Source organism: Lampetra planeri, chromosome 4, assembly GCF_965212315.1.
Source record: "Lampetra planeri chromosome 4, kcLamPlan1.2.h2, whole genome shotgun sequence".
NCBI classification, from domain to species: Eukaryota; Metazoa; Chordata; class Hyperoartia; order Petromyzontiformes; family Petromyzontidae; genus Lampetra; species Lampetra planeri.
This window is the reverse complement of record NC_136110.1, coordinates 15,431,901-15,441,211: the sequence shown is the minus strand read 5'-3', so window position 1 is coordinate 15,441,211 and position 9,311 is coordinate 15,431,901.

Below are 9,311 nucleotides of genomic sequence, written 5' to 3'. Positions count from 1 at the left end.
GGTATGGCCCAGAACCAAATCGTTTTTACTGAAAACGTCAGTGTACTCCGATAATAACGAATGCAAGGCGCTCCGCTGCGTGGCCGACAAAGATGTATTTTTCCCGCACAAATCTGCGATCCATTGATCGTCTGAACGATCATATCGTGGCCCGCCAGCGGCCATTTTTGTGGGTGGTTCACCCTCAAAGCTGGTGAAATCGGTAGTGGCGTGAGCCAATACCGAGCCAGCCGAGACGACGACCCGGTCCGGGCCCCCATTTAACACTTGTATAAACGGGGCCTGACCAGGCTGAACGATAGTTTGAGCCGCTACTAGGGAAAAGGATTTTGCCACAGAATTCGACGGGGACAACAGCATACCCGTCGCACCGTCCGCAGTATCAAAACGCTTTCGGTAACGCAACGGAATAAGCATTTGCGAGCCCGACGGCACCTCCACCGTGGCAGCAACAATCGCGTTAACAACGTTACCTGAGGGCGAACGGCCCAGCAGGGACGGCAGGAACGACATCCTACGGCCCCCTGGCATTTCCAAGCAACCTTGTCCGACGAGTATTTTAACTGGCATGCGGCGCAAGAAATCGGTGCCCAATAGGCATGGGACGGCCAGTGAACGTGAGATCAAAACTGGTCCGACCGCGGTGATATTCCCGATAGCAATGCGCACATCAACTCGCCCCAAAATACCCATGCTACTCCCATTAGCAGCAATGCATGCGTCATTAGCCGGTCGGATCCGTGACGTAGGAATGGACAGGAGATGAAAAATAACATCGGAAATTATGGTGGCAGACGCGCCAGTGTCTACCAAAATATGAACATCGACGCCATCGATGGTACCCCGTACCATCGAGGACCCCGACGCGGCTGCCACCACCCTACGGGCCAATTTTTTCCATTGTGTCGCAGAGTGCGGCATCGACACAGGTACACCACAATTACCGTCCGGAGTGCAAACATGTGTGCGAGTGGATGGGTGATGTGACAAGACCTGCCGGGTATCTGATGTGTACCGACTTGCCCGAGGGTACCGTGGATCCACGTCCGGTGGAGGAGATGGAAGCCAGCCCGACGGGAGCTGAAAAGGCAGAGGTCGGCAGCGGCAATCCCGGGCGAAATGGCCTCGTCGGCCGCACTTAAAACACGTGGCCGCCGTCGCCCGGCAGTCGCTCGTCCCGGTCTCTGCACGTGGTCGTCCGGCCCCATCACGCTGCTCAAGCGGCCAGCGTTTCGGGACCCAGCGAGGAACAGCCGCCATCACCTCGTCGTCGCTGGAGTCATTTAAGCCGTGGACGACCCGACGTGGAGACCACCGCAACGGTGGACCGTCTATTTCGGGATTCCCCGTCCATGCCGCCATCTGATCCCAGCGTTTTAGGTTGAACTTGGCATCCAAGCAGCGTGCCGCCCATCGCGACGTAAGCGGTTCGTGGACGCACACTGGCAACGAGATGTTAAGTTCCTGGGCCAGCTCAATCATTCTGGAAAGGATGAGAGGATCCAGGAGATCAGCTGATGAGTCGTGGTAGGAAGCCATGGCAAGCTCTAACAGCGCCCCTCGGTACACCAAGGGCGATTCCTCTGGTCCTCGACGACGTGACATAAATTTCCTTGTAGCCGCCGTCGGCGGTTCGTAAAACTCTGCCATTTCCGTGAAAGCGTCACGCAGCGTCTTCTTTTTGCTCGCCGGGATGGATCGGAAGACCGCCAAGGAGACATCATCTAGCAGCGTAGGCAGCGCCTCCAGCGCCTCCGCCTCCGTCCATCGCACCGACCGAAAGGCTGACTCGAACCGCCAGGTGAACGCACTCCAATCGCCCCCGGCGACAAATTCCTTGATTTGAGGAAGGCGATGCCCGCGGTGAAAGTTGGAAGCCTCGAACGTCTGCAATCCCGCTCCCCGCGCATTTCGCGGCTCCCCCAAGATGGCGTCCGGCTTCCGCGTGGTGACAACCCCGCCCAAGATGGCGTCCGGCGGCTCCGTTGCAGCAGCCCCGCCCAAGATGGCGGCCTCTCCCTCGCGGCAGGAGCAATGGCGGACATCGATTCCCGCTGAAAATCCTGCTCATCGGCCCTTGGTTGAATTCCACGCGGCCAACCAAGAGCCGCTGAAGATGCGACCGCCGTCACCAGATTCAGCAAAATCGCACGGAGCGATTCAATCTGCTCCGCCAGTCGATGCCATCCCTCGTCCGCAGTCAAAGACGTCGTTTCGCCGACCTGTCGGCGATGAGCGGGGTCGAGAAGAACAGCAGCCGGAGGCAGAGGACCCGCAGCTCCAAGCAGCTCGTCCTCATCCGCCTCAACCTCTTCCTCCGACGGAGGGTCCAGTGGGTTCCTCTTCTTGAGGTGCTTGGACATTTTAAGGGAATCGTCCAAACGGTCTCAAGAGATACTTCTGACACCAATGTAATAAAGGTCATTGAGGCAACTTCTGGAATCCGGTCTTTTATTCAACTTGCATTCCAGCTTTCCTTCACGCTGCTGACAGACAGCGTGAGAGGGATAGATAGAGAGAGACGCACTGCCACGTGGCAACCCGGAGCCCCGCTCACGCGTGGCTCCTTCCTCCGTTCGTTCCCGTTCTCAGCCTGTGTCGTTCGTCTCCACCCCTATTTAATACCCGGGTCACGTGGTACGATTCCACCAATCCTGGTTAGCCTCCATGGAATATTCCAGGCTCCCTCGTAGGCTCCCGGAACCATCCCCCTGACTCATCTCCCCATTGGCTGTGGCCAAAGCTAGCAGAACCAATCCTCTCCTTACAGCTGTCACCTTTCCATTACGTCAGGGCGATGCCCCTAGGCTTCCCCCCATCTTACCTATAAACGTCACTTTTTGTCTGTCTGTCTGTCTGTCTGTCCGTCTGCGTACGCTCGCTTTGGAGGGATTTGGTGCTCGGGCCGTGGGGTTTAGGAAGAAAATTTTTTGCAGGTGGGCACGCCCCCGGCCCCGCGGTGACCGTAGGCATTTCAGATTTTTCGTCCGTCGCCTTTACATCGGTCCGATTATCGATTTCGTGTGATTTCTCTTTATTTATGTATTTACTCTTTATTTATTTATTTACTATTACTATTACTATTGCCGACCGGCGCTGACCACGGCGGTTGCCCCTGGCAACGGGTAGCGACGCCTTCGCTGTGGGGTGGACGCCATTTTTAATTCCCGTTAAAAATATGCACACGCATTAACACGCGACGCTGAGGTAAATACATCAAAGTTTCACTTCCCCCCCACTCCAATGTGTGCACTTACTATTATAGGGTCGGTAGATAATAAAATTATAGCGATTATACAGTATTTTTGTAGCGCGGGGGGGGGGGTGGGGGTAGCGGCCCAGCCCCTAGCCTCAGCCGGGTGGGCCATCTAGGCGAGGCCGGAGGCTCTGCACGGTACTAGGCCTCGACACCCTACACGTGTCAGGAGAAGACTTTTTGTGCTATAAACTCGATATACCCAGCGTTGCCCGGGGGGAAAATACATTTAAAATCTTCTGAAAACTTTAAAACAGTACATACCAATGAAAATACAACTGTGTAATTACTTTTAAACCCGACGCGCCAAGAATCGATTTTCTGAATCGCGCAGAGGAATCGATGGTTGTAGATTCATTTAGAATCGCCCTGTTCCCCTTTAAAATAAGTTGATTATAGAGTCGATATAAACTGCTACGAATGGGAAATATCCGGCGTTGACCGGGGCAAAAATATTATTAAAAACTCCTGAAAACTTTCAAACATAACATACCAATGGAAATAAAACTCTGTAATTAAACATGTAGCCCAAGCGCGAAAAGAAGCGATTCTTTGCTATCGTTGCGAATGAATCAAGGGTTGTAGATTACTTTAAAATCGCCCTATTCCCTTTTTAACAAACTGCGTGTCGCAGACACACACATTCACACATTTTGCTTTTACATTTAACATACAAAAGGTCAGCATGTACTGCTGTCATCATAGACACAAATATATACACCCTCACCACTCTCCCTCACCACTCTCCCTCACTCTCCCTTTGTGATGATGGTGAGTGGTGAGGGTGAGGGTTAGTGGTGAGGGTGAGTGATGAGGGTTAGTGGTGAGGGTGAGTGGTTAGGGTTTATGGTGATGGTGAGTGGTGAGGATGAGTGGTGAGGGTGAGTGGTGAGGGTGAGTGGTGAATGGTGAGTGGTGAGGGTAAGTGGTTAGGGGTGAGTGGTGGGGATGAGTGGTGAGGGTGAGTGGTGAGGGGCAGTGGTGAAGGTGAGTGGTGAAGGTGAGTAGTAAGTAGTGAGGATGAGTGGTGAGTGGTGAGGGTGATTAGTGAGTAGTGAGGGTGAGTCGTGAGGGTGAGTGGTGAGGGTGAGTGGTGAATGGTGAGTGGTGAGGGTAAGTGGTTAGGGGTGAGTGGTGGGGATAAGTGGTGAGGGTGAGTGGTGAGGGGCAGTGGTGAAGGTGAGTGGTGAAGGTGAGTAGTAAGTAGTGAGGATGAGTGGTGAGTGGTGAGGGTGATTAGTGAGTAGTGAGGGTGAGGGTGATTAGTGTGTAGTGAGGGTGAGTGGAGAGGGAGAGAGTGAGTGGTGAGCGTGAGTGGTGAGGGTGAGTGGTGGTGGTGAGGGTGAGTGGTAAGCGTGAGTGGTGAGGCAGAGGGTGAGTGGTGAGGGTGAGTGGTGAGTGGTGAGGCTGAATGGTCAGGGTGAATGGTGAGAGTGAGTGGTGAGTGGTGAGGCTCAATGGTCAGGGTGAATGGTGAGAGTGAGTGGTGAGGGTTAGTGGTGAGGGTGTTTGGTGATTGGTGATTGGTGAGTGGTGATGGTGAGTGGTGAGGGTGAGTGGTGAGGGAGATTGGTGAGGGAGATTGGTGAGTTGTGAGGGTGAATGGTGAGGGTGAGTAGTGAGTGGGAGTGGTGAGTGGTGAGGATGAGTGGTGAGGGTGAGTTGTGAGTGGTGAAAGGTATTGTCAAAGCCCACCGGGCTTTGACAATACCTTAGTATCTGTGTATATATGTAAGGTTATTAAGAAATATATTTTTCACCCGGGCAACGCCGGGTACTTCTGCTAGTTGGCTATAAACCAGGACCGGCAGAGCCAATCATCATGACGAGTTGTGATACGTCAGTGAGCCAGATATATCCTCACATTACAGTAGTATCCACTGACTATAGTAGTAACTACTAACTCTATAGCAGTATCTACTGACTCTATCGTAGTATCTATTTCCTCTATAGCAGTATCTACTGACTTTATAGTCATTACTACTGACTCTGCAGCAGTATATACTGACTGTAGTGGAATCTACTGACTAGTATTATCTACTGACTATAGTAGTATCTACCGTTTCTACGGTAGTATCTACCGACTATATTAGTATCTATCGACTCTATCGAAGTAACTACTGACTCTGCAGTAGTATCTAATGACTATAGTAGTACCTACTGAATGTATAGTATCTATTCACTCAATAGTATCTACTGACTTTCGCAGTAACTACTAACTCCATAGTAATATCTGTAGACTCTATAGCAGTATCTTCAGACTCTATCGCAGTATCTGCTGACTATAGCAATCTTTGGAAGGACGTTGATCAACCAGGTATAGTGATAACTGTTGTGTTGGCCGACTCTCTGAGTTGCATTACATTTCTAAGTTTGCTAAGTTCTCTATCACCTTGTTCCTGCTGTAAATTTCATCCCCACCCTCTCGCCCGTTATGGCAGCCCCTCCCCCCTCCCCTCCCTCCCCCCCTCGGATTAGCCGAGGTCACCCCACCCTCTCGACATTTACTTGCAAATTCCATCCCTAGTCCCGTCCACTTACCCTTGGGCTATACCCACCACAAACGTATATAACCTTTGGTTGCAGTAGCTCTCTCGCTACATTTCCTATTGCCTCATCAGTCCGCCTGCTGTATTGTTTCACCTGAAGACGATGGCTTGTGTTGATATCGAAACGTCGTGATATATTCGTTCTTTATCTATCTACGTGACTTTACCAAAAAAACCAAAGAGTATGAATTCCTGCAGTCACGAAAGCTTCAAATCAAGATTATATAATAGTACTAACTTCACAGCATGTAGTGGTGAGGCCTAGTCTCGTGCATCTACGGACTATAGTAGTATCTACCAATCCTATAGTAGTAAGTGCACACATTGGAGTGGGGGGGGGGGGGAGAACATCACACTTTGAAGAATTTACCTCAGCATCGTGTGTATTTTCTGCATTTTTAACGCGAATGAGAATTCCCCCCCCCCTACCGATCGCGTGTGTGTGTTGTTAGGGCAACCACGGGTCAGCTTTCTAGCGCATGCGCAGATGCGTAGTAATATAATAATTAATAGTATTAAATTGTTAATTTAACTATTTTAAACTTGATGGATGTGAAATAGGAATAGCGCTGGCTATCGCGTAGTATCTGGATACATTTTTTAAACATAAACCCCACAGTTTGCGAGTTAAATCCATCGCAATTTGCGTACACAGACAGACGGACAGACACACAAACGGACAAAAAATGACTTATATAGGTAAGGTAATGTGCAAACACATACAGACCATACTTATAGAGGCTTCATTCCAGAATGCGTCCCGAGCTCTTACTCGGGCCCCTTACATATCCTCTACCCCCTTTCCAGCAAGTTCTCCTCTTTTCCTCCAATCCCCTTTTCCAATGGTTATCAACCATTCCTTATTAATTATTTTAATCTTCGTGCGTATTCCCTTTGCACCAATTTGATTTTAATGTTTCGATGCCTTCCAATCAAATTTGTGCGTCATGTCACTGACCAAGTCAGTTGTCAGTGGCTCTGCTAATTTTAAACTTGGCCTGCCTGTGAAGTCCTTAAATACTTCCGGCAGACTACCCCACACATAGACATAGGGTTGGCTGCCAGGCATTGGGGTATGAACCAGTCAAGATCAGTTTCCGAATATTAAAGCAACTCAAATCAGAACTCTACGCAAAAATGAACTTGCATATTGACCCCATGGTGCAGTGAGTGTTAGATCACCCATCGAGGGGTGGGGTTGCGTGGGATCATAGATCCCCCGCAGCCCCCCCCCCCCCCCCCCCCCCCGTTGGTAGCGCCGAGGGGTTGAGCCAGTACATGGCTCAACCTTGAAGCGCGACTTCCTTGAGCCAATACATGGGTCGACCTTGAAGCATGACTTCTTTGACCCGGGATGTTGGAATACGACCAAATAGTACTTGAGAGGTGTGTGATTTCATGGGCACTTAAAGGTTTCTGACCTCGCCCTATCACCGCTTGCTTGATGGGATGGTTGCACGGTGGCATGAGACCTGACGTTAATGTTGTATCAATGGGTGTGTGTAGAACCAGTCTGATCGCCACGTTTGTTGTGCATCTGTCGCATGTGAAACCGTTTTTTCTCCACCGGGCGGGATCCCTTCATCCCCACTACCCAAGGGCCGGGTGGCTGATGTGTCCGACGAGCTGGGGCGTGCGTCTGCGGAGGTCGTGCCTCAGGAGTTTTCAGGTTTTCCGCCCACAGGATCCCAGCACCTGGTACCCTTGGAGTTTCCGGTTGCGCCGACCGGATGTGGATTGGGGAGAGTGGAGCAGCCGTCACCCGGGTGTTGGGAGGTGTACATTGTCTAGGGGTTGTTGGTCATGTGTTTGCGGAAATATTGTTTTGGGTGCTTCTCAGTTGATGTACATACTGTCTGGGCGACGGTTGCTGCTTTGTTGCTTTTTGGAAGGCATTCTTTTTTTGGTTGTTGGTTCTTGTTGCTGTTGTTATGGTTAAAACACAGCCGGGACGGCTGTGTTTTATCAAGGAGGGGGGGGGGGGTGATGTTGCTATGGTGTTTAGCGCCAGCTAGTCACAAGAGTGTAAATGGATGTCTTGAGTCTCTCTCTGGCACAAGAGTGGATATGGCATGGAAGCGGGCCCGAGGGGGCATAGTTCTGGTGAGGGTAGGAGAGAGAGTGAGGACGTGATACTCTGTGTGAACCCGAGATGGCATGTGGCCAGGGCAGGGTAGCAAGGGGGCCCAAAAAGGGGCTCAATGGACACGTGATATGGGCCAGAGCGTTCTAGTAGGATCTAGAAGGGGGTGTGGCCGAGGGCGGAGCCAGGCCTTGCTCAGGAGCATAAAGGGGCAGTCCCGAGAAGGTTTTGGGCTCTCTGTTGGAATGGAACCCGCCGGTGCTACGTCTCTTCCTCGGTCTTCGATGTTACGCTCGGCATCGTGGGTCAGGCAGTATGTGACTGACTGACCCGGTTATGTAGTCAAGTTAACTGTGTAGTTATCACCTCTATGTAGAACCCGTTGTAACGTTTAAGTAGTAGCCCTGTTGGGGTGTTGTAATAAACGTGTTGCCTCCAACTCCAGTGTGTGCCTCCATATAACACACTACAAATGGAACCAGAACCAGTCCACCTGACCTGTATTCCACAGAGGTCCAGACGGTACCGGTCCAGCTCCTGATATAGGAGTGGCACCCTCTCCTCGGCAGTGAGCATGTGAACATTCAATGTACTCTTTGGGTCTTTCGGTAAAGTCACGTAGATAAAAAAAGTTAAAAATCACGACGTTTCTATCTCAACACAAGCAATTATCTTCAGGTGAAAAAATACAGCAGGCAAACTGCTGAGGCAGGAGAAAATACAGCAGTTCGCCTGCTGTATTTTTCACCTGAAGACGATTGCTTGTGTTGCGATCGCAACGTCGTGTTTTTTTTCTATGACTTTACCAAAAGACTCAAAGAGTATGAATTCCTGCAGTCACAAGTGAAGATTTAACATTCAATGTGGCCATCTGCAGTGACTTCCAGCTGTTTCTGGAGGAACCCTGGGGGGGGGGGGGGGTTGGTCAGGAGATGAGCTTCATGAGCATAAGAGACAATATAGGCGTTTTTTCCAATGGCATGGCTCATATCACACTAGTGATGTGAGCCATGCCACTCACATACAAAGATCCCCCATACTGTATAACCTTAACAGACTTTGGGGCAAGTGCTGTTAGCAATCACTGATGAAGGCCAGTACAGCACATGAGGAGGCAGATGGCCAGCATCATGTCTGGGTGCTTCTCCCTAGTGCCAATGTTTAGACACTACCAGGTACTTATTTGAGACTGAGTCGATGTAGGGGAGACCCAGGATTCGTGCACTGGTGAGCGGAAATTGAACTTGGGTCGCTAGGTCCGTAGCGCAGCAAGCTTACAGAAATACCACTGTTCCCCACATACAAAACACACTCGTACATCCTAACACTAACCCTAACACTCATACATATAAATACAGATTTTAAACTCTCTTTTCATTAAAAAGGTTTAAAAAAAAAAGACTAACCGTATCCTAATGCTGTG